Raw genomic sequence first — 26844 nt, forward strand, 5'->3', positions numbered from 1 at the left:
ATGTTGCCTGTCCTGTCCCACCTCCTGAAGCACCAAGACAGCGAAATTCTCTGGGACACCTGCTGGGCCCTGTCTTACCTCACTGATGGCTCCAGCGAGTGCATCAGCCAAGTGGTCAACCCGGGGGTCCTACCCAGGCTGGTTCAGCTCATGAGTAGCTCAGAGCTCAATGACTTGGTAAATGTCCTCAGTCCTGTCTCTGTCTGGGTCTTCACAGGAGAATGTGTGAGTCATACTCCCTTTAACCAGGGTCTCTGCCAGCCCTGGTCTTCCACAGTCGGGTCTCATACTTTATCTAGAACAAATATGCTTAAAGGAAAATATACATAAAAAAAGAAATATGCATAAAAGAAAAATCTCTAGGGACAGAAAATAGATAGTGACTGCCTGGGATTGGGGGTTGTGGGGATGGGAGTGAACATAAATGGGCATAAAGTTTCTTTTCCAAGTGATGGAAATGCACCATGTTATAGTACAATCTAATTTTAGTACAATTTTTATTGTATTTTATGGTATGTATTTTATCTTCCAATGAAGCTATTAAAGAATATGCAAGTAACCTAGTCTCCCTTAGTCTCTGTGAACAACTATAATTAAATACCTGGGTGCTCTTAAACAATTACCTTTTACTGTTACATCATTCCATCTAGCAGAATACTCACTCATCTATCTTTTTTGTTTCACTTTTTAAATTTCAATGTATAATTATTATATAAAAACTGCACATGTTTAACATATACAGTATGAGTTTGAACATCGACATGCACTTGTGAAACTATCACCACAATCAAGATAACATATCTATCACCACCAAAGTCTCTTCCCACCCTTTGTGTGTGTGTGTGTGCGTGTGTGTGTGTGTGTGTGTGTATGTGTGTTACAAATATTTAAAAGGGGATCTACACTCCTTAATTTTATAAATGCGCATCAAGGTGCTGTTAAATATAGGCTTTATGCTGTAGAGCAGATCTCTAAGACTTACTCATTTTGCATAACTATAACTTCTTACCCACTGAACTCCCCGTATTCTACTCCCCCAAGCCCCTTGCAACCAGTATTTTACTCTCTGATTCTGTAAGTTTGACTAATTTTAGATAGTTCATATAAATAGAAGCATGCCTTACCTGTCCTTCAGGTTTATTCATGATGTTATGTATGGCATAATTTCCCTTTTTTTTTAAAGATTTTATTTTTTTATTTGACAGAGAGAGATCACAAGTAGGCAGAGAGGCAGGCAGAGAGAGAGAGAGGAGGAAGCAGGCTCCCCGCTGAGCAGAGAGCCGGATGCGGGACTCGATCCCAGGACCCTGAGATCATGACCTGAGCAGAAGGCAGTGGCTTAACCCACTGAGCCACCCAGGCGCCCATAATTTCCCTTTTAAAAAAAAAATATGTATTTATTTATTTATTTGACAGAGAGAGATCACAAGTAGGCAGAGAGGGAGGCAGAGAAAGAGAGAGAGAGAAGGAAGCAGGCTCCCCACTGAGCAGAGAGCCTGACACGGGACTTGATTCCAGGACCCCGAGATCATGACCTGAACCACCCAGGTGCCCCCATAATTTTCCTTTTTTAAGGCCAAATAATATCCCGCTGTATGTGTATACTCCATTTTCTTTATCCATTCGTGTGAAGTGACATTTACTTTCTCATCTAATGGTCCTATCCTTGATAACAGACACCATGTCTTTTTTCTATCACTGTGCCTCCAAGAAGCACTGCAAACATCTGCTTAATAAATGAACAAATGGAGTTATTTTTCTTTTATGTAATTAACTCTTTCAATAAACCCTGAGATTTGGGCAACTTTTCTTCCTTTTATAAATGCAAAAACAAAGGCTGGGCATGTTAACTAAAAAGTAATGGATCATGTAATTTGTAAGTATTTGTAGGTAGAATTTAGACTAAGAATGATGACTGTGTCTCTATTATATCTGAACAAAAAGCCTTAGGTCTACCCTTCCTCAAGCCCAGGATTGACACACTCTGCAGGAAAGACATAAATTCCTTTAGTCTAAATATCTGAAGGGTGTTTAATTTGACTTTAATTTTCTCTGAAATGCAGAAGCCACTTCTCTATTACAAGCAGTTCTATTTCTCTAACTTCCCAATTTTGACAAAGGCTCTATTAATTTACATCTGATTATGAGCCAAGGCCACCATCCTCTAACATCCAAATTAAAGGAAAAGTGGCATGAGTTTTAAAAGAGATAAAAAAATTATAAAGCTCCATGTCTGGAAATGTTGATGACGCAGATTTCTTTAGCACTTATCTTTTTAAGCAAATAGTTTAAAATAGTTTGGAATTTTTAACAAAATTTTTCTTGCAATAAATAAGCAGGGATTATTAGTAGCTTTGCTTATGATATTAAACTTCTGTAGGAGGGTAAGAATAAATGTATAATGAAATATAGACATTTCTACTCTAGTTTATAGATGGTGAGTACTTATAACACTTGTAATCAATAAAAAAAACTTATCTCTATAGATATATAAAATTGGGCTTTTCAAAGAAAAGGCATAGAGTGTGGATGTGAGAGAAAGAGAGGACGAATATAACAATTTACATCCTACACCTTTATTAGAGACATCTCCAAAAATAAGAATCACATTCCTTAATTAGGAATCTAGCACCATGTAGATTTTTCTACCTTAATGTGTTCATCTCAACTCTCTTTTAAGTATATTTGAAAAGTTATTACCAAAATAAAAGAGATACTGAGATCAGTAAAATAAAATGGCATTTCCATAATTCCAGATAATTGAATAATCCAAACAAGGTAGTAAAGATAAAAAACACATTTTCCTTGTATTTTACCTTGTAAAATACTTTTACCCAGTAATTTGACAAAACACAGAGGTAAGTTCTGTTAATTATTATATCACATCATATATTTTTGTTTTTAATCAAACTCTATGTCTACAAAGAAATAAATGACACATATGCTTTCAAATAACTATATATAACAAATATTAAGCCAATGTTCCAGAATTGGCTGGCTACTGGCATTAAGATCATAACGTCTAACTAGCCAAGAATGGTATTTTCCTTCTTGGAGTTTCTAGAGTACATACATCCTCTATCACTTATCACATAGTGTTCACAGTCATTTTTTATATTGCTGTCTAGTTTTATTATTCATTCTTGTACAGTGATTTATCATCCACTGTCCTGACTTATGCCCAGTCTAGATTGACACTTCTTATTGAAAAGGACTGGGTATTATATTTCTGAGTGTCCTCTACTGCCTCAAAAGCAGGTGCTGCATACATGGCAGGCCATCAATATTATTTGTTGAATGATTGCAGGGAGGTTGCTGGGCCCAGCATTCCTGTTCATTTGCCTAGGAGAGGGTATACTGATGCTGCCACCCTTTTATTATGTAGGGCAGATATTTTCCATTTGCAGCTGCATGTTCAAGAGAAAAGTACATTCTTCATGTTGTTTTTTCCCCTTTATTCTGATGTTCCTGTTTAAAATTGAAGAAATTTACTGAAGATATTTGCTGATTTGGGAAAAAATATATTTCTGACACACTGATAGGAGAAAAACTGAAAAATTCAAATTCATTTCCAGTCAAATTAGAGAAGTGACTACTCTGTTTTCTTGAGACCTACTTTCACACTTCAATGCAAATTTATTAAAACTCTTTTATTTCGGTATCATGGAAATTATAGAATCAAATTTTTCACCTAGAAAGAAATGTCAACTGCAAACAATTAGGGCCTGAATTTGTGAATTTTTGTTTTAGAATGTCTAATTTCAAAGTATTCATGAATGTGAGCTCTAGAAATTGTTTTCAATACTTGCTTTCTTAAAGTTTTTGCTTTCTAGAGTTTGGAAGATGAGTAGTCATTTTTGTTAATAAACATACTTATGGAAATACGTTTAGTGTAGATTTAGAGATATTCCAGTAGAAATATTTGTATTTTAAAACTAATGGCATATTTTGAGTAACTCCCATTTATACAAGCATGAAGTTCAGGATATCATCACAAATTGAACATATCATCAATAAAAAAAATCAACAATTTCTACCCCTGAAAAATAGATGACACTTCATTACCAAATTTTAATTTAAAATTACATGTTAATTAGGAGTTCTTTCCAATTCAATAGTCTCCCTTTTGAAACATATTGCACGTACTCATAAATATGAAAATATAAGAAATGCTTTTTCCTTTTTTAATGAAAACAATCTTTAATCTTAGAATAAGTCAAAAAAGCCCTCAGAAGAGACAAAAATTATAAAATGGCAGTTTCTATATCTCATTCTACCAATCAACTAAGAATTTTAGTAACTGACAGTTTGATAGATGTACCAAGAAAAGATGAAACTTGGCTTACTTCCTATTTATTTGTATTTGCATTTAAAATTTAGAATGCATATGAAATTCAGGTATAAGATTTAACACCAATACTGAAATATGAGGCTTTTACAACTTTGTTACAATAAACATGAATTATTAAATATTGTGTCCTATTATAATATTTCTCCATTTCTAACTGAATTATAAATCTATTAAAGGCAAACAACATATCTTGTACTTTTCTATATTGCCTCCAGTTGCTTGCATGAGCCATTGTCCAATTTCTGTTGATCTTATTCTGATCACAAATCTCACAAGAAAAACTTTTTCTGATTTCATAATAAGGAAGAATTAGTAGAAAGTGTATCATTAAATAATGAAATACATTTTAGTCTTCCCTTTAATTTGCTAAGGTATTCCTCCAAGCACTGTGACAAACTGTTGAACAATGTAATTATGAGATCTCCATTTAGAATGAGGTAAAATTCTAAACTGAATAAACATATTATTCTGAAAGCATTATGCTTAATTCTAGGTGCCATAATATATGGAAGATGCCAGTCAGATTGACAATGAATCTCAAGGGTTGTTGTGAAAGCCAAGGAAAACAAAGAAATGAAGAATTCCACATTTTCTGGCATGATGAAAGGCAGCAATACATCTAAGTACTCAGGACAATCAAAACTTGGCAGATGAAAACAGTCCTTCAAACCAAGAGTATTAATACCACCGCTGGATGTGTTTATCTTCCCCCACCCATGGCTCTAGCTTTTGCCACTAATTTATTATTATTTAACAGATGAATACACACATAATAAAGATGACTTTAGAATAATAAGAAACAAAGATTCATGCAGAGAACCAGGATTAAATCACAAACTGGCAATATAACAGAACCTTTATTTCCAGAATGCAAACATCTCATCATTAATTTGTAAACACTGCTAATATAATTCTTTTAAACTTGCATTACTGAGCACTGGATAAATATTTTTAATGAATTAGACATATTAATACTTTCATTCTTCTGTTGGTTTCACATGTGAACAATGATAAAACCATCTCTAACTCATATGCCTTTTCCATGTGTACTGTAGGAAATCTTTCAATTATAAAATGATGCCATGTACACATGCATGCCTTGCACACATCCTCCCATTATATTTAATAATAAATCACTGCTAATTAGTATACGAAGTAATACATTTAATAAGTGTTAGATGTGAAATCTTGTCCTTTCATGTGAACAGAAATACTGACTCATCCACTTATTTAATTAAAAGCCCATACTTATGGGTGCCTGGGTGGCTCAATCGGTTAAGCATCCGACTCTTGATTTTGACTTGAGTCATGATCTCAGGGTCCTGGGATTGAACCCTGTCTTGGGTTCCCTGTTTAGCAGGGGTCTTCTTGTTTTCATCTCCCTCTGCTCATGCTCTCTTAAATAAATAAATCTTTAAAAATAAATAAATAAATAAAAGTCCATATTTAACCCATATGCATCATTTGACAGTTTGCACATCCTTTAATTCTGAAGAGATTTGCCAGGTGAAGACATTTTATGATGTGCAATAACTTTTTTTGAGAGAGAAAAGGGTTGGTGGAGGAGCAAAAGGAAAGGAAGAGTATCCTAAGCAGTTTCCACATCCAGTGCGAGCCCAACCTGGGGCTCAATCTCACGACCTTGAGAACATGACCTCAGTAGAAATCAAGAGTAAGATGCTTAACTGACTAGGCTAGTCACATTCTAAAGGGCATTAACTTCTAATGGAAAAAAGTTCTAAAGAAAAATTACCCCCAAAGCGTGTCTTTAAAATTCTTTTAAAAATACCTATTTATAACAGGAATAGATTTGAGAAATAAATACTTTTTCAAGGATAAGGAATTATAAAAAAAAATCCATATTCCTAGTGAGCAGATCTGATTCTCTGTTCTATCTAGTTATGTCACATTGAGCTTATATTCAAACCTACTAAACCTCATTTTCTCATCTGTAAAATAGAGACATTTATAACCCCCAGATTTCTGCTTGTTCTCAAGCTCCCTTTGCTAGTTTTGGAAATAGATTAAGTTTTCACTAAATATAAGAGAAAAGGATGCTGGTCCCTCAAGATAATTTTTCATTTTTTTATACATGATGACACATTTTCATCTAGCTTCCCTTAAAAAATTTATCATAAATATAACACACATGTAAAAAACTGCACAAAAACCTACAGCTCCGTTATATGCCATAAAGCAAATGCTCATGGAACCACTCTCCAATCCAAATTTAGAACATTACCACTATACAGATACCCCCTCCTGGGCCACATTTCATTCTGTCTTGCTCACAGGTAATCACCTTCCTGATTTTCCTAAGAATTACATTCTTATTTTTCTTTACACTTTATAAAAGTACATCCCTAGATTTTCCTGTACTTTGAAATATATATCCGTATTATTATATACCACATATCTTGCTATCTTCTTTCTTTCATTCAACATTGTATCTATTTTTCATCTATGTTGCTACATGTGTTTGTAATTCTCCTTTTCATTACTTTGTAGTATTCCACTGAGCAAACATGCAAAAATTTAGGTTTTTATCCATTCTACTATTGATGAATGTTTCTGCTGTCTCCAGTTACTAATATAATGGATAATGTCTATGAACATCCACTCTCATGTGTACTGGTAAGCACATGTGTACATTTTTAAAGGTGTGTTTCTTGAGTTGAATTGCTAGGTAATAAAGCTAAAATATTTTCTCAAGTGACAAAGACCAAAATACAGAATTCTGGTTTTTTATATCATTTTGCTAAGATTTTTGTACTATAATTTTAATATTAGCTATTCTGCAGCAGTATACCATATTTAAACTTACATTTTACTGATGACTGAAGGAGTTTTTAATCCCAGATTATATGTTTATCAGCCATTTGGATATCATCTTTCAAAAATATTTTTTAAAATTTATTTTCTAATTGTTGCTATCCAAAGGGGAATAAAAGACACAAAAAATTTATGCCTTTTGGTCTCTGTCCTTCACTTCAATCAGATATTGTTGGCCTTCAAGAAGGTATGTTCAGTATTTTTGCCCTGTACGTTATTTTCAGTTATCAGATTAAGTTTAATTACCTACTACACCATTTCTAGAAGACTTGTAACTCATTTGTTATACAGCAATAGCAATTTAAAGAACCTGTAGGAACACGCCTACTTTTTCCATCTTATACCACACTAAACTTACCTTATTGAAGGCCATCCCATTTTCCCAGTTGAAACACCATTCTTTCTGTACTCAGTGTCATGGAGCTTCCAAACTCATGATTCTTATATTCAGTATTTGGAATCTTCTAAATACAACCAAAAGGAGAAAAGAGGCTCAAAATAGAAAGGTGACTAGAATCAAGCTTATATCCATATTTCTGTTCCTTGGGTCTGTTGTCTTTCCTCCTCTATGCTTGACTCTTGTTGGATTTTACTTATTAATAAGCTCACCCCACTTTGCTTTGAATCAACACACATCTTCAGTTGTCTCTTTCCCTCAATTATCCACAAACTTCTTGGAACCATCTTGCCCCTCCAGAATTCCAAATACTTTTGCTTTCTAGCCCATCTGAGACAATGCCTTCAGACCTACTGGTCCATGAAACCAGTTAATTCAGTTCATTCTGTATGTGTCCAGGTTCTGAGATGACATAGACACTCACAGTGTTTCAATTCCCCTGTCTGTCATTTTTTTGGTAATGTATTATCCTAATTCCATCTTACTTTTTAGAGTTCTTACTTACTCCTTCAATTGTGCTTCTTTCTTTTCTTATCCCCCAAATGTATGATTATCTGGATACCAACTCCTTTGAAAAGCACAAAGTTCAGGATTCCATTCATTATTATTCTACTATCTAAACCTGCATTAAAAGTTCTGACTTCTGGGGTGCCTGGGTAGCTCAGTGAGTTCAGCCTCTGCCTTCGGCTCAGGTCATCATTTCAGGGTCCTGGGATCGAGCCTCACATTGGGCTCTCTGCTCAGCAGGGAGCCTGCTGCTGCCTTTCTTTCTGCCTGCCTCTCTGTCTACTTGTGATCTCTCTGTCAAATAAATAAATAAGTTCTGACTTCTACAAAAATTACAGCTAATTCTAATTGCCAATGGGTCACAAAATCCAAAACTGTCATCTTAATATCACCTACATTTGTCAATTTGGTATTTTAATGACATCATTCTTTCCATTGTCCCTCAAGTTAGTAATCTGAAAATATGAATGCTAATTTTTCTTAAAATATCCTTCTAATTTGTCTTCTACTTTATATACCCAGTACATAGAAGTAGAGTATGTAGACTGGGGTTTTTCATTCAAGGGTCCATGGAGTTATGGGGAAGTGATAGCGAATCTGTGAATCCATAGAAAGTGTACATAATTTTATATATACCTATGTGAGTTCATAAAGCAACACTATTAATTTTCATTAGTTTATTAAAGGATTAAGAATCAATGTTCCAGATTATAATCACCTTATACTAGGATTATTGCAGTAACCCCTTGGGCTTAATAGGCTTGCTTTCTAAATTTGGTTGATCCGGGTGATGAATCTTTAAACAGCTATTTTAATCCATCCAATATTAATTTATTCATTTAATAAATATAAATTGAATATCTCCTATGTGACAAATACTATTCCAGGTTCTGGTTTACAGTGGTAGACAAGATAGAAAAAAATCCCTCTTCTCATGGAGCTTACATTTTAATGAGCAAAGAAAAATCAAATAATCTATCAATAAATAAAGAATTGAGGAAATACCCATTAGTCCTACTTGCTGTCCATATAAGTAAATAGGGAGATTTCATAGTTATAGAGTAGCTATTTCAGAAGAGATGGTCATGAAAAGCCCCTCTAAGAACATGACAGCTCTAAATGAGAAGAAACAACACACATACAACCAGAAAAGCATCCCATCAGATGTATACCTTAACACAAAAAGCCAAAAGGGGGTAATGACCTGGTACTTTGTAAGAACAAAAGAAGAGGCCAGTTTTGCTCAAGTACAGTGAACAAGAGGGAAAAGTGGGGGTGAGGTCAAAGGGATAGGTAGAAGCAGACAATTTAAGTCTTTGGAAGTGAGAACAGAGCTTGGATTAAGTGTAAGCACAATGAAAATTCAGCAGAAGAGATGGTATCTGATTTACCTTCTGTAAAGAATGAAAGCATTTTGACAAAGTAGAGGAGAGGCAATTGAAGTATTGCAGCTAGGAGATTGTGGAGGTCGAAATACTTGTCTCTGCAAAGCCTACACTATTTTCTTCTTGGGGCCTTAGTGTAGTCATGGTGACGTTACCTGTGCTTTATTTGTCTCCCCTCGCTTTTGCACACATTACCTCCTTTCCTCCACATCACAACTCCACAGTATTAAACCTATTACACAAATACTATTTAAAAAAAAAAAAAAGGAAGACACCAGAATGGTTGAGATTGATCTTGAAACAAGTGGCAAAGTGAACTCATTATTATATACATGTGTCCTTTAAATTCTGTTATAACTTTAACTACCTTATTGACAGACCCTGGCCACTGTACTATTTGTACTAACACACATATTAAGCACTATGGCAAAATGTAAAAGTTCAGGTTTTTAAGTACTTTATTGATAAAAATAATAGTCAAAATACTGTTTTATCTTTAAAATGCTAATGAATACATTGTAAAAAAGGAAACATTTTAAAATCAATATTAATCAATGCCATTTTTAAAAGCAATTATACATCATGATTCGTGATTATAATTGTATGGAAACTACCTTCAGCTAATAAACAAGTAGGATTAAAATTAAGATGTTTTGAGGGTAGATTTCATCTATTATAACTAAATTGTGCTACTTCTACCCTAATTCTGTTCTTAAACGCCATTCTCTTCTTCAAGTTTCTTTATATATCATCCTGTCCCCTTTTATTTCAAACATTCGTGCCCAACCTTGTCTCTATACATGCATTTTTAAAACTCGTTTAGCTATCAGCAATGTTTAAATATTATGTGCCAGAAAGTTATGAAAAACTGATGGTGAAAGGAAGCAACATGAAAGTCATATTACGTGGATTCTTAGTGGAAGACCATTATGACATTTGTGGTTGGAGAAATCGAAGTTAGGTTCAACAAATGCATTTAATTTTTCTTATACCTAATTTCTAGTTAATCTGTCTACAAAGGAAAAAAAAAACTGATTAAAAGCCCTTGGAAAACTTAAGGCTTAGAAGGACCTTAAGGCTTGCATTAGGCAGAAAGTTAGTTTTGTGTAGGTAATAATTGCACATTATCTTGAATGTACAGAGAAAAGATACTAGAATAAATGAAAATTCCATCAAATTAACATCAAACCTGAATATTCCTGACTCCTACAAGCAAACCAACTATCTTAGCTAAAATTCAAATCAGGGCACAATTATGCTGAACTTGTGATTATCAGAAATAACCAAGTTCTACCAGTAAAACATCATTTATCACTTCATTCACTTTCCAATTTCTTGGAAATTAATTACATATAATCCAGGAATCCCACTTCAGGGTATCTATCCAAAATAATTAAAGTCAGTATCTCAACAAGATATATGAGCACCCCCATGTTCACTGCAGTACTATTCATAGTTGCCAAGTTGTGGAAACAGATGAAAAATTCTTTTAAAGGTGTGGTATATACATACAATGAAATATTATTTGGCTTTAACAAGGAAGAAATTCTGACACACATTACAACATGAATGAAACTTGAGGGCATTATCCTAAGTGAATTAAGTTATAGAAGGACAAATGCTGTATGACTTCACTTATATGAGGTATTGAAAATAGTCAAATTCACAGATTCAAATAATAGAATGGTGGTTTCCTGTGGCTGGGCAGAGGGGGAAATGGGGAGTTTGTAATCAATGGGTATAAAGTTTCAGTGTCAGCAAGATGAATAAGCACTGCTGATCTACTGTACAAGATAGTGGCTATAATCAGAAACATTGTATTCAACACTTAAAAATTTATAGACCTCATGTAGTCATTACTGCAGCAAAATAAAAAGTAATAATTATCCCTATATAAAAACTAACCATTCTGTTGCTCCTGTAGTGCAGTGTTTTCAGTTCTATACTGATTTCATTATAGTTACTAGTTTATATGTCTGCTTTTCCTATCAGAAGAAAAGTTTTGGCCATTACATTTTATCTCTATCTTTACAACATCCTTATGAGACAGAAACAACAGAGATCCCAGACTATATATTAAAAAAGCAAGGCGAATTGATTCAACTGTCAAGAACAAGCTGGAATATCAATCTACTTTCTCAAACTCCAAAGCCATGTTGTACTCATTAGTCCATACCCAGTAGTCCTTGTGTTAAGAACCCTTAGTACAGATGGAAGGAGGGACTTATATTTACTTAAAAGTTCTTTAATGCCCTCAGCCTGTGGGTCTAGATGTCATCCTTAGTTATCCTAAGTTTCAGAGATGAATCAATATTGCAGTGTTTTATAATGGGTTCAGGGAAAAGGTTAGAAAACTATATGTATGCAACCTCCAGAAACCATGCTTCATCACCTCCTCAATTACCATCAATCGAAAAAGTTGCTTTAACTACTTTTCAAGAGGCACTTCTAATGAATGTATGACAAATGAATTACAAACAGAAGGGTACCTTCCTGAATAAAGAAATCCAAATTAAACACCAAAAAAGTTCAATTATGTCAACTGATAGGAACATTTCTCCAAAAATCATCATATGTTGTATTAAATACAAAGTTCAGTTTTTAAAGCAACTTCTTTTCAAAGATCAACTGTCAAGATATGGTTTTTGCCTTCAAAATACCAGTATGTAAAACAGTATGTAAAACATACCAAATGTAAAACAGAAATGATTCCTAGACAATATTAATCAACGTCATTTGTTTAAAAAAGCAATTGGAGCACATCATGAGTCATGATTATAAATGCATGCAAACTGCCTTTGGCTAATAAACAAGAAGAATTAAAACTGTACTGAGTGTCAACCAGATCAATGATAACTAATTTGTATAGATTTAAATTATATCTACCTACCTCAGGCAATCACTGATTTCTTTAATAACTGTGTTGGAACATACTTTTGAGCAATTAGAACTCAATTGCTATCAAATAGCTAAGATTTTAAAATGGCATTTAAAAATTACATGCTTGAACATTTAGAAGAAATTAAAATCCTGTTTATTTCTGATTGCTTATTATTTAGGCCACTGAACATCTTCTGAGTTCAATTTAAATAATTTCCTGTGGTATTTTCTAACATTCTTGATATTCATAGGCTTCAAGGATGAGGGTTAAAATAAAACACACATTTGTTGCAAACCACATAAGTAGGATTAATTCCTAACAAATAAAAAAGTGACTAGCTTATGTATCTGGTCTTAACTTGAAAACTCCAGAACTCAAATTAAAGAATCCATTTGACTGAGAAAGTTCCAGGTAAATTTTCTTTCTCTAAATTTCTGGGATAAAAATCCAAGAGCATCCCCTATTCCATGCATAAGGGAAGAGATCTAAGACTGTCTATGTTCTCTGGTACAATCAAGTTGATTCTAGAAAAATCACTTAAATCTCTGCTATCCACCTCCAAGTAGATAATGGTTTGAAAATTTTAAGCTCCAATGTCCTGTAAAAACCCCTCTCCCTTTCCCTTAGATTCGCTTCAGGAACAGTATTTTTACCTTAATTTGAGAGAATGATTAATAAGATATACTCTTATTCCTTACAAATCATGAAGAGATAATGAAGCCAGCCTCTGAAGCCTGAACCATTACAGTGCCTCACAAATCTGTGCTAAGGGCTGACCATAAAACTATCCTATTGCAAAGAAGTGATCATTGAAAATATAATTTAAAGGCCACCTGGATGGCTTATTTGGTTAAGCAACTGCCTTTGGCTCAGGACATGGTCCTGGAGTCTTGGGATCGAGTCCCCCCTCAGGCTCCTGGCTCTGTCTGCTTCTCCCCCTAACCTTCTCCCCTCTCATATTCTCTCTATCTCTCTCAAATAAATAAGTAAAATCTTCAAAATTTTAAAACCAAGACTGTTTAGATTTTCACTTCTTGAAATCAAGTAGATAATAGATTCCAACTCTCCCTTAGAGAACAATTTCTAAAAACTCTTTAAACAGCTTCTGAAAAACAATGAAGAGACAATATGATAGTAAAGAAGATATAGAAATGAAAACCTGAAAGAATTAAAAGAGCTCTCAAAGCTTATTTTGTTTTGACTGATATGCTATGCTAAGAGAGGAAGTAAAGGGGACTTATATAATATACTCAATTAAAATCGAAGAAGAGTGAAAGTTAAAACTAGGAACAAAGAATAAGGGAAACAAATAGAAAAGAGTAACAGATACTGATCCAACTAAGTAATCAATAAAGACTTTGAATGTCAGTGATCTAGACACATTGTCAGAGAGGATTAAAAAACAAGATTTTATCTTGTATACCAGAGACTCACTTTAAATATAAAGATACATATGCTGTAAAAGTAAATGGTTGGAGAAAAATGTATCATGCTAACACAACTCAAATACAAACAGAGGTAAGATATATTAACTTCAGATATAACATAATTCAGATCAAGAAATGTTATCATCCATAATGAGGGACAGTGGATCATGATGAAAATCCATTCTCCAAAAAGATGTAACAATCTCAAAATGTATGCAATTAACAAGAGCATCAAAATACATGAAGCAAAAACGGACAGAACTGTAAGAATTAATAGACAAATCCACTATTACAGTTGGACATTTTAACATCCACCTATCAGAAATGGGTGGATCCAGCAGGCCAAAGTCCATAAGATATAGACAAACTCAGTAACACATCAACTATGTAGATATGATGGATATCTACAGATTACTTAAGCCAACAACAGAATAAAAATTCTTCTAAAGTTCACATGGAACATGCACCAAGATAAACAACATTCTTGGCCATAAAACACAACAAATGTAAAAGAATGGAAGTCATACAATATCTATCCACACATCACAAGAGAATTAAACTAGCAGTCCACAGCAGAAAGGTAGCTGCCAAATACAACATACCTGGGGATTAAACAACACATTTCTTAGTAACATATGGGCCAAAGAAGAAATCATAAAAGAAATTTTAAAATAGTTCAAACTCAAGGAAAAAGACAAACAGTTAACCAAAATTTGTGGGATGCACTGAAAGTAGTAATGAAAGGGAACTGTATAGCATTGACTCTATATGTTGGATTAGAAAAAAAAAAAGATCTAAAAATCAGTCATCTAAGCTTCCCTTTAGCAAACTAGAAAGGGAGAATAAATTAAACACCAAATATGCAGGGAAAAAAGCAATAATAAGAGAAAAGTTAAGATGGCTGCATAGTAGGAGGACCCTAGGCTTGTCTCGTTCCTTAAAAACTATCAAATCATTCTAAGTACTTCAGAAATCAACTTGAGGACTGACAGAACAAACTCCATAACTAAAGGGAGAGAAGAAGCCACATCAAAGAAGTAGAAAGTGCAGAGATGTGGTTTGAGAGAGAAGTGGATCATCTGTGCTGTGGAGGGGAGGGAATCCTGGGTGCAGAGAAGGGTGAGGGTGAGAGGGACAAAGGGAGAGAGGAGAACATGGGGGAATATACAAGGAAGATATTTCCCCAAAGCTACTGGCTGGGAAAAGGAGAGGAGATGATCTTCCTGAGTTCTTGCTACCAGGGGCTTGAAGACTAGAGTTTTAAAGAACAGTGAGCTTGGCTGGGATAGAACCCAGAGGGTGCTGCCTTACTCCTGAAGAGTAGGCAGGCAAACAACCTAGGGACAGATGGGCATAGAAACAGAGATTTGAAGAAAGCCTGGGGCACACAGGGGGCAGATGATTTGCTCATCTTGGGGCACATCCCTGAGAGACAGAGTTTTGGGAGATGCCTCTCCAGGAACAAAGGAGCTGATGGGCACCAATTCCTGCCCTGCCCCTCATCATTAACACAGAGCCACGTGCAGAAACCAGCTCAACCCTGACACCGGCTGCCTAACCTGCTTACACCATGTCCCACACCTCTGTGCACTGGCAAGACTTGCCTCAGTTCCAGCGTGGCAGGGCCCTCCCCCAGAAGACCAGCACAGGCCCTTGCCCACACCATGTACCTAAGGCTGGACTTTTAAAAATCAGTGGGCTTGGATGGAATAGTGCCTAGAGGGCACTGCTCTTCTCCTGGAGAAAAGGCAAGCAAATAACCTGGAGGCAGACAGTGTGGAAACAGCATCTGCAAAACACAGGGGGCACATGGGGGAGGCGGGGATTATTCACACTTCTTGGAACACTTCCCTGAGAGCAGTGGGCTTGGAGACTGCTCTCTGGGGACAAAGGAGCTAGTTGGTGCCATTTCCCTCCCACACCTCTGAACATAAACAGAGTCACCAGCAGGAAACAGCACAGCACAAACCCTGGCTGCCTAATCTACTTACTCCAGGGCCCACACCCCTGGTTTTGGCAGTACTGTCCTTCTCCATAAAGCCTGCCTCAGTTCTAGCCAGGCAGGCCCCTTCCCCACAGGACCACAGGAAGCCCCTGCCCAGACCATGTCTCCCAACCAGAAAGTTCTGTGGGCCTTCAGTTCTAGTGCAAGTAGTATGGGGTCTCATTTCATAAGCAGGTCAGAGCACACCACATTCTGTCCAGGAACCAAACACTGCCCACTACAGGCAAGGAGAGCCTCTGCAGATGACTGGTCTGAGGGATAGAGCAGTCAAAACACAACAGCAGAGTGCACACAGCACACATGGAAGACACTCCCTGAAGCACCAGGACCTGGACAATACATGACCTCTTCATAAAGCAATTACTCTCAGGAACAAGAAATGTAATGGGATTTTCTAAACAAAGAAGAAGACAGAGACTTAGACAAAATGCCAAGATGGAGGAATTCATCCCACATGAAAGAATAAGATAAGGTCAGAGCCAGATATCTAAGTGAAACAGATTTAAGTAACATCTTGATGGAGAATTTAAAGCAACACTTATAAGGATACTCACTGGACTTGAGAAAAGAGTAGAAGATTTTAGGGAAACCCTTATCACAGAGAGAAAAGAGTTAAAAAACAATCAGAGTGAAATGAAAAAGTCAGTAACTGAAGTTGGAAACAGTCTTAATACAATAAACACAAGGCTGGAAGACCAAAAGAATGCATAAGTGATACAGAAGATGAAATAATGGAAAATAATGAAGCTGAACAAAAGAGAACACAAGAATAGACTTACGGAACTTAGTGACTCCATCAAACATATTAACATTTGTATTATAGGAGTCCCAGAAAATGAAGGAAAGGGAAAAGTGGGCAGAAAATTTATTTTAGGCAATAATAACTGAAAACTTCCCTGATCTGGGGAAGGAAACAAACATCCAGACCCAGGAGGCACAGAGAACTCCCATCAAAAATCAACAAAAGCAGGCCAACACCAAGATATATTGTAATTAAATTAGCAAAATAGTGATAAAGAAAAAAAATCAAAACAGCACAAAAAAAGTAGTCCCTAACTTACAAGGGAAGACCCCTATGGCTAGCTGCGGATCTCTCCACAGAAATTTGGCAAGCAAGAAGAGAGCGGCATGATATATTCAACATGCTGAATAGTAAGAATCTGGAGCAGAGAATAATCTATCCAGTAAGGATATCATTCAGAATAGGAGGGGAGTTTACCAGAAAAACAGAAACTGAAGGAGTTTGTGACCGCTAAACCAGCCCTACAAGAAGTATTAAAGGGGACTCAATGAGTGGAAAAATCTCCAGACACAAGAACAAACTAAGTAGTAAGATGGTAATAAATATATATCAATAATTACTCTGAATGTAAATGCACTAAACTGTCCAAAAGACACAGAGTGTCAAAATGGATATTAAAAAAAAAAATAAAAATAAAAAATAAAAACACAAGACTGAGGGTTCCTGAGTGGCCCAGATGATTAAGTCTCTGCCTCCAGCTCAGGTCTTGATCTCCAGGTCCTAGGATAGAGCCCCGAGTTGGGATCCCCTCTCTGAGGTGAGTCTGCTTCTCCCTCTCCCCCTCCTTGTGCTCTGAGTAAATAAAATCTAAAACAACTACAACAAGAACAATAAAAAAAACATAAGAGTCATCATGACACCTGGGTCAGTCAGTCAGTTAAGCGTGTGCCCTCAGTTTAGGTAATGATCCCAGGGTCCTAGGATAGAGCCCAGCATTGGGCTCCCTACTTAGTGCAACATCTGCTTCTCTGCTCCTGAAACCCCTCCCCCAACTTGTGTCTTCACTTTCTCTCTCTCAAATAAATAAATAAAAACTTTAAAAAAACCCACAAGATTCATCTATATGCTGCCACAAGAGACTCATTTTATACCTAAAGACAACTGCAGATTTAAAGTGAAGGGATAGAAAAATATTAACCATGCAAATAGATATCAAAAGAAAGTTGGAGCAGCAATACTTATAAAGGACAAACTAGACTTTAAAACAAAGATTGTCACAAAAGATGAAGAAGTATATTGCATCATAATAAAGGGGACAATCCAACAAGATCTAACAATTGTGAATATTTATGCACCCAACATGGGAGCACCCAAATATATAAAACAATTCTTCCCCGCCGAGCAGAGAGCCCGGTGCGGGGCTCGATCCCAGGTCCCTGGGATCATGACCTGAGCCAAAAGCAGAGGCTTTAACCCACTGAGCCACCCAGGGGCCCCATATAAAACAATTTTTAACAAACATAAAGGAACTCATTGATAATAATACAATAATAGTAGGGGACTTTAACACCTCACTTAGAGCAATGGACTTATCACCTAAGCTGAAGATCAACAAGGGAAACAGTGGCTTTGAATGATACACTGGACCAGAGGGACTTAACAGATATAGTGAGACCACTTCATCCTGGAACAGCAGAATATACATTTCTTTCAGGTGCACATGGGGCATTCTCTAGAACAGATCACATACTAGGTCTCCCATCAGGCCTCAGCAAGTACAAAAGAGTGAGATCATACCACGCACATTTTTCTTTACTACAATGCTATGAAACTTGAAGTCAACCACAAGAAAAAATTTAGAAAGACTGAAAATACATGAAAGTTAAAAAACAGAAGCAAACAATGAATGGATCAACCAGGAAATAGAGAAAAAACTAAAAAATACATGGGAAAAAATGAAAATGAAATCATAATTGTCCAAAATATTTGGGGTGGAGCAAAAGTGGTCCTAAGAAAGAAGTATAGAGCAATACAAGGTCTACCTCAAGAAGCAAGGAAAATCTCAAATAAACAACCTAAACTTACCCCTAAAGGTGCTAGAAAAAGAACAAATGAAGCCTAAAGCCAGCAGATAAAGGGAAATAATAAATCTGAGAGTATAAATGAAAGCAAATTAAAAAACAATAGAACAGATCAACAAAACTAGAGCCAGTTCTCTGAAAAAAATTAATAAAATTGATAAAGCCATAGCCAGATGTATCAAAAAGATAGGACCAAAATAAATAAAATCACAAATGATAGAGGAGAAATGACCAATAGCACAGAAATACAAATAATTATAAGAGAATATTATGAAAAACTAAATGCCAACAAATTGGACAACCTAAAAGAAATGGATGAATTCCTACAAACATATAAACTGCCGAAACTGAAATAAGAAGAAATAGAAAACTTGTACAGGCCAATAACCAGCAAAGAAATTGAATCAGTACATCAAAAATTACCCAACAAACAAGAATTCAGGACCAGATGGCTTCCCAGGGGAATTTTACCAAATATTTAAAGGAAATTTGATGCCTATTCTTCGCAAACTCTTCAACAAAAGAGAAACAAAAGGAAACCTTCCAAATTCATTCTATGAGACCAGCAGTACCCAAATATAAAAACCAGAGCAACGCTCCAGTAAAAAAGAGAACTACAGGCCAATATCCCTGATGAACACAGATGTAAAATTTCTCAGTAACATACTAACAGCCAATTTCAACAGTACATTAAAAGAATCATTTACCATGACCAAGTGAGATTTCCTCCTGGACTGGTAGAGTTCATTTTTTGCCAATCAATTAGCATGATATACCAGATTAATAAAAGAAAGGATAATAACCATATGATCCTTTCAACAGATGCAGGAAAAGCATTTGACAAAGTACAACATCCATTCATAATAAAAACCCTCAACAAATTAGGGATAGAGAGAACATATTTCAATATAATAAAGTTCATCTGTGAAAAATACACTGTTAGTATTATCCACAATGGGGAAAAACTAAGAGCTTTTTCCTCTACAGTCGGAAATAAGACAGGGATGTCCACTCTCACCAGTATTGTTCAACATATTACTGAAAGTCTTAGACAAAGAAATCAGAAAACAAAAGCAAATAAAGGGCATCAAAATTGGCAGAGAAGATGTCAAACTGTCACCATTTACAGATGACATGATATTCTATAAAGAAAACCCAAAAGATCCACCAAAAGCTTGTAAGAACTGTTACACTAATTCATTAATGTCACAGGATACAAAAATCAATGTACAGAGATTGGTTTCATTTATATACATCAATAATAATGAAGCAGCAGAAGGAAAAATCAAGGAATCAAACCCATTTACAATTATACCAAAAATAGTAAGATACCTAGGAATACACCTAACCAATGAGGTAAAAGATCTATACTCTGAAAACTGTAAAACCGTGGTGAAAGAAATTGTAGGTGACACAAAGAACTGGGAAGACATTCCATGTTCATGGATTGGAAAAATATTGTTAAAATGTTGATACTATCTCAAGGAATCTACACACTTAATGCAAAACTTATCAAAATACCACTTGTATTTTTCACAGAGATAGAACAATCCTAAAATTTGTATGGAACCACAAAAGACCCCAAATAGCCAAAGCAACCCTTGGAAAGAAAAACAAACTTGAGGCATCACAATTGTGGACTTTAAGTCATATTACAAAGCTGCAGCAATCAAGGCAGTATTGTACTGGTACAAAAATGGACACATAAGTAAAATAAACAGAAAAGGAAATGTAGAAATGAACCCACAAGTATATGATCAATTTATCTTCAACAAAGTAGGCAAGATTATCCAATAGAAAAAAGACAGTCTTTTCAACAAATGGTGTTGGGTAAACTGGACAGCAACATGCAGAAGAATGAAGCTGGATCACTTTCTTACACCACACACAAAAAGTCAAAATGGATTAAAGACCTAAATGTGAGACAGAAAACCATCAAAATCCTCAGGGAGAATACAGGCAGCAATGTCTTTGACTTTGGGCATACCAACTTCTTTACTAGACATGCCTCTGGAGGCAACATAAACAAAAACAAAAATAAACTACTAGGAATTCATCAAGATAAAAAGCTTCCACACAGAGAAGAAAACAATAAACACAACTAAAAGGCAACCAACAGAATGGGAGACGATATCTGCAAATTACCTATCTGATAAATAGCATTCAGTATCTATAAAGAACATACCAAACTCAACACCCAAAAAACAAATAACCCAATTAAAAATGGGCAAAAGACATGAATAAACACTTTTCCAAACACATGACCAACAGACACACGAGAAAATGTTCATCATAACTTATCATCAGGGAAATGCAAACAAGACTGCATCAATCAGAATGGTTAAAATTCACAACAAAGGAAACAAAAGGTGTTGGTGATGATGTAGAAAAAGGGAATCCTCTTACACTGTGCGTGGGAATGCAAATTGGTGCAGCCAATCTGGAAAACAGGTTGGAGGTTCTTCAAAAAGTTAGAAATAGAATACCTTACCACTCAGGAATTGCAGAACTAGGTATTTACCCAAAGAATAAAAAGATACAAATTCAAAGGGATACATGCACTCTGATGTTTACAGCAGCATAGTCAACAGTAGCCAAATTATGGGAAGAGCACACATATCTATCAACTGATGAATGGATAAAGAAGATGTGTTATGTGCAACAGAATATTACTCAACCATCAAAAGAATGACATGGACAGAGCTATGGAGTATTAAGCTAAATGAAGTAAGTCAGAGAAAGACAAACAGCACATGATTTCACTCATATGAAGAATTTAAGAAACAAAATAAAAGATCATGGCGAGGGGGCACCTGGATGGCTCAGTGGGTTAAAGCCTCTGCCTTCAGCTCAGGTCATGATCTCAGGGTCCTGGGATCGAGCCTTGCATTGGGCCCTCTGCTCAGTGGGGAGCCTGCTTCCTCCTCTCTCTCTGCCTGCCTCTCTGCCTACTTGTGATCTGTCAAATAAATAAATAAAATCTTTTAAAAAAAGATCATGGGGGGCATAGGGAAAAAGAGAAAAATCAAGAAACATACTCTGTACTATGGGGAACAAACTGATGATTACCAGAGGGGAGAAGGGTGGGGGGTGGGGTAAATAGGTAAGGGGGATTAAGGAGGGCACTTGTCATGATGAGTTTTGGGTGTTGTAAGGAAGTACTGAATCACTAAATTGTACACCTGAAACTAATATTACACTCTGTGTTAACTGGAATTTAAATAAAAACTAAAAAAAATCAATAATATGAATTAAAGCAGAAACCAATGAAAAAAGAAACTGATAAAGAAAAACAATAAAACCAAAAGCTGGTTCTGCAAAACTTTCAGTAAAACTGATACACCTAAGCCATAACAACCAATAAAATAATAAAAAAAGAGGACACAAATTACTAACATAAAACACGAGGATAAGACCTCACCAGAGATTCCATGGACATAAAAGGATAATCAAATAATACTATAAATATCTCTATATTCTCAATTTTTATAATCTAAATAAAAAACATTACTTCTTTGAAAGAAGCAAAATTCCAAAATTCATACAAGACAGAATTGAACTGAAGTTATGTTATTCACACAAGAAGAAAAAGACAATCTGAATAGACCCATATTTATTAAATATATTGGATCAATAACAGAATGCATCAAGCCTAGATGGGTTCACTGTTCAAGTCTATATTTAAGGAAGAAGTTGTGCCTATTTTCTACAATCTTTCCCAGATGATAGTAACAGAGGACTCATTTCCTAATGCTTGGCACGAGGCCACACATCGACAAATGATGCTGGATATCCACATGCTCAGGGAAAAATCTAAACACACACACCTTAGACAGTTTGCAAAAATTAACTCAAAATGGACCACATACCTAAATGTAAAATGAAAAACTTCTAAAAGAAAACAGGCAAAAACCCAGACAATGTTGAGTGTGGTGAGGACTTCTTAGATCTATTACCAAAGGCATGATCCATGAAGGAAAGAATTAATAAACTGGACTTCATTAAAAGTAAAAATTCCTATTCTTCAAAAGACAATATCAAGAGAATGAGAAGAGAATCCAGACTAGGAAAAGTATTTGTGCAAGACATATCTGGTAAATTACTTTTATCCCAAAACATACAAGGAACTTTTAGAACTCAACACTAAGAAGTCAAACAAAAAGTAGGCCAAAGACCTTAAGAGACACCTCACTGAAGATACAGAGATAACAAATAAACCTATGAATAGATACTCCACATCATATGTTATAAGGGCAATGTAAATAAAAACGAGATAGCACTATACATCTACAAGAATGGCCAAAATCCAGATCACTGACAATACCAGATGCTGGCAAGGATGTGGAACAACAGGATTCTCATACAGTGCTGGTGGGAAGGCAAAATTATACAGCCACTTTGAAAGACAGTTTGTCAGTTTCTGATAAAATTACACACACTCTTACTATGCGATCAGTATGCTCCTTGGTATTTACCCAAATGAACTAAAAACTTGTGTCCATATGAAAACTTACACATGGATGTTTACAGAGGGGTTTTATGACAATGAAAGTATTCTATAGAATACTAGGATGGTAGATAACATGTTTGTTAAAATCCACAGACTGTACAATATTAAAACTGAACCCTGATGTAAAGCATAGACTTTGGGGTGATAATGCTGTATCAGTGTAGGTTCATCAATTCTAACAAATGAGATGATGACTTGGGGGAGGATGGGCATCTGTGGGGATAGAGGGTATATGGGAATTCTCTGTGCTTTCTGCTCAATTTTTCTGTGAACCTAAAAGTATTCTAAAAAAATTAAGTTTATTGTGATTAAAAAGCTTATTTGATCTAAAAGAGTGTGTAAGAAGAACATTTATAAGGCTGTTTATTCCATGGCAAGGAGTGTGGTTACAGCCAGTTAGCAACTGACCTCACCCCAAGTGATTAAACTGTATTCACATAAAAATGAATGTTCACAGGAATTTATTTTTGTGGACATATGAAAAAAATATGCTGTATTTTGATAAATTACCTCCTCTTTTTGTATTTTAATCTTTAGGGACAAGTATGACAAGTAACTTCTTAAAAATCAATGTCTAGATCATACACACAGATAGGAAAATATGACATAAGTGAGAATAATCTGAATTAATTCATCAAAATCGAAAGCTTCTGCACAGCAAAGGAAACAGTGAAGAAAACAAAGAGGCAACCCACGGAATGGGAGAAGATATTTGCAAATGACAGTACAGACAAAAGGTTGATATCCAGGATCTATAATGAACTCCTCAAACTCAACACACACAAAACAGGCAATCATATAAAAAAATGGGCAGAAGATATGAACAGAGACTTCTCCAATGAAGACATACAAATGGCTATCAGACACATGAAAAATGTTCATCATCACTAGCCCTCAGGGAGATTCAAATTAAAACCACATTGAGATATCACCTTACACCAGTTAGAATGGCCAAAATTAACAAGACAGGAAACAACATGTGTTGGAGAGGATGTGGAGAAAGGGGAACCCTCTTACACTGTTGGTGGGAATGCAGGTTGGTGCAGCCTCTTTGGAGAACAGTGTGGAGATTCCTCAAGAAATTAAAAATAGAACTTCCCTATGACCCTGCCATTGCACTCCTGGGTATTTACCCCAAAGATACAGATGTCGTGAAAAGAAGGGCCATCTGTACCCCAATGTTTATAGCAGCAATGGCCACGGTCGCCAAACTATGGAAAGAACCAAGATGCCCTTCAACGGATGAATGGATAAGGAAGATGTGGTCCATATACACTATGGAGTATTATGCCTCTATCAGAAAGGATGAATACCCAACTCTTTTAGCAACATGGACAGGACTGGAAGAGATTATGCTGAGTGAAAGAAGTCAAGCAGAGAGAGTCAATTATCATATGGTTTCACTTATTTGTGGAGCATAACAAATATCATGGAGGACAAGGGGTGTTAGAGAGGAGAAGGGAGTTGGGGTAAATTGGAAGGGGAGGTGAATCATGAGAGACTATGGACTCTGAAAAACAATCTGAGGGGTTTGAAGGGGTGGGGGGGTGGGAGGTTGGGGTACCAGGTGGTGGGTATTATAGAGGGCACAGATTGCATGGAGCACTGTGTGTGGTGCAAAAATAATGAATACTGTTATGCTGAAAATAAAAAATAAAAAATAAAAGGAAAATATGGATGGAAAAAGAGGATTCTAAAAAGTGATGGACTGGGGTGCCTGGGTGGCTCAGTGGGTTAAAGCCTCTGCCTTCAGCTCAGGTCATGATCCCAGGGTCCTGGGATTGAGCCCCTCATTGGGCTCTCTGCTCACTGGGGAGCCTGCTTCCTCCTCTCTCTCTGCCTGCCTCTCTGCCTACTTGTGATCTTTCTCTGTCAAATAAATAAATAAAATCTTTAAAAAAATTAAAATATAGAAAGTGATGGCTAAGTAGATATTGGAAACATTGTAAGTAAATGAAATAAAAATTCAGTGTATAGTTTTAATAGTAGCTAGATACAACTGAAGATAGAACTACTAGAAAAATTATTGATAATTCAGCCAAAAACAGATAAAATGGATGGAGGCACAGAGCTACAATGACAAGGTCTAACTCATATTTAGCTGTCCCTGAATGAGAGTAGAGAAATATTGGAGAAGGGAAATTTTAGGACCTAAAAACAAATATCCAAAACTTAAGCAAGGTTACTATTCTACAGGAAAATATATATCCATGGGTGGGGGAATGGGTTAAATGGATGATGGGTATTAATAAGGGCACTTGCTGTGATGAGCAGTTCATGTTGCATTTAAGTAATGAATCACTAAATCCTACACCTGAATCTAATATGACACTATGTTAGCTGGAATTTAAATAAAAATTGATGAAAACACATACACACAGAAGCGCTGCAACAGACTCCAATAGAAAACACCACAAATGCCCATCAAAAGTGGAATGCACAGGCAGTGTGCCCAGCAGTTGGGAGGTCTGTCTTTTGTTCCAGCGGTGTTTGGATGGACCCTTCTACCAGCCTCCAACCACCTTACAACACTTTATCGAGATACAACCTTTGGAGCCATCTTCTTGGCCACCCTCTGCCTCCAGGACCAGCCAACACACAGTTTTGAGCTTAACTTCTTATCACTGATCAACCATGAGCTCCCACATTCATTTGTGTTTTCTTTTAAATATTTTATTTTACTTACTTGGCAGAGAGACACAGAGAAAGAGGGAACACAAGCAGGGGGAGTGGGACAGGGAGACCAGGCTTCCCGCTGAACAGGCTCAATCATGCAGGGCTCCATCGGAGGACCCTGAGATCATGACATGAGCAGAAGTCAGACTCTTAACAACTGAGCCACCCAGTTGCCCCCAGCTCCCACATTCCTCAGTAGTATGCCCCCAATGGGGAGGCCACAGTCAACTGCCTGGTCAACGTGCATCTGTGGGCCTCCTACACCTACCTCTTTCCGGGTTTCTATTTCCACCTGGACGATGTGACTCTGGAAGGTGTGGGACATATCTTAGGCTAGTTGGCTCAGGAGAAACCCCAGGGTGTCCAACATCTCCTGAACATGCAAAACCAGCCCAGCGGCATCCTCTTCCAGGACATGCAGGAGCCGTCCCAGGAGGGCACTGTAGTAAAACCGTGGATGCCAGGGAAGCCGCCCTGGTTCTGGAGAAGAATCAGAACCAGGCCCATTTGGGTCTGCGTGTCCTGGGTTCCGCCCGCACAGACCCTCAGCCCTGTGACTTCCCAGAAAATCACATCCTGCATGAGGAGGGGAAACTCATCAAGAAGATGGCAACCAGCTGACTCACCTCCGCAGGCTGGCCGGCCCCCAGGCTTGGTGAGTATCTCTTCGAGAGGCTGACCCTCGAGCACCACTAGGAGTCTCTGAAGCTCAGCAGTCTTTGAGGGACCCCTCTGGCATCACGCTGGTGTCAAGGCTTGTGCCCTGAGCCTCTCCCTGAAGCCACTAGGCAGCTTTTCAACCAACCAGGAGCCCTCTCCCCACCCGTGGACCAAATGGAAACAATAAAGCTTTTTGAATCAAATAATAATAATAATAATAATAATATATACATCTATGTATAATGCTTAAATGAATTGTGACATACATTCAGTAAATAGTACAAAGCAAATAAAAATGGACAGATTTCCACCTCATGTCTCAACAATTAAGAATCTTGTAAACACAATCCTGAATGATAGAAATGAGACTTCAAATGATACAGTGTGATT

General features: G+C 36.4%; 1 pseudogene; it reads left to right on the forward strand.

Annotated features, from left to right (window-relative positions):
• LOC101674349 lies at positions 1–26490 on the forward strand (annotated as a pseudogene).
• The last annotated feature ends 354 nt before the right edge of the window (positions 26491–26844 follow it).

Source organism: Mustela putorius, unplaced genomic scaffold (assembly GCF_011764305.1).
Source record: "Mustela putorius furo isolate JIRA1106 unplaced genomic scaffold, ASM1176430v1.1 tig00003836_pilon_pilon_pilon, whole genome shotgun sequence".
Lineage (NCBI taxonomy): Eukaryota > Metazoa > Chordata > Mammalia > Carnivora > Mustelidae > Mustela > Mustela putorius.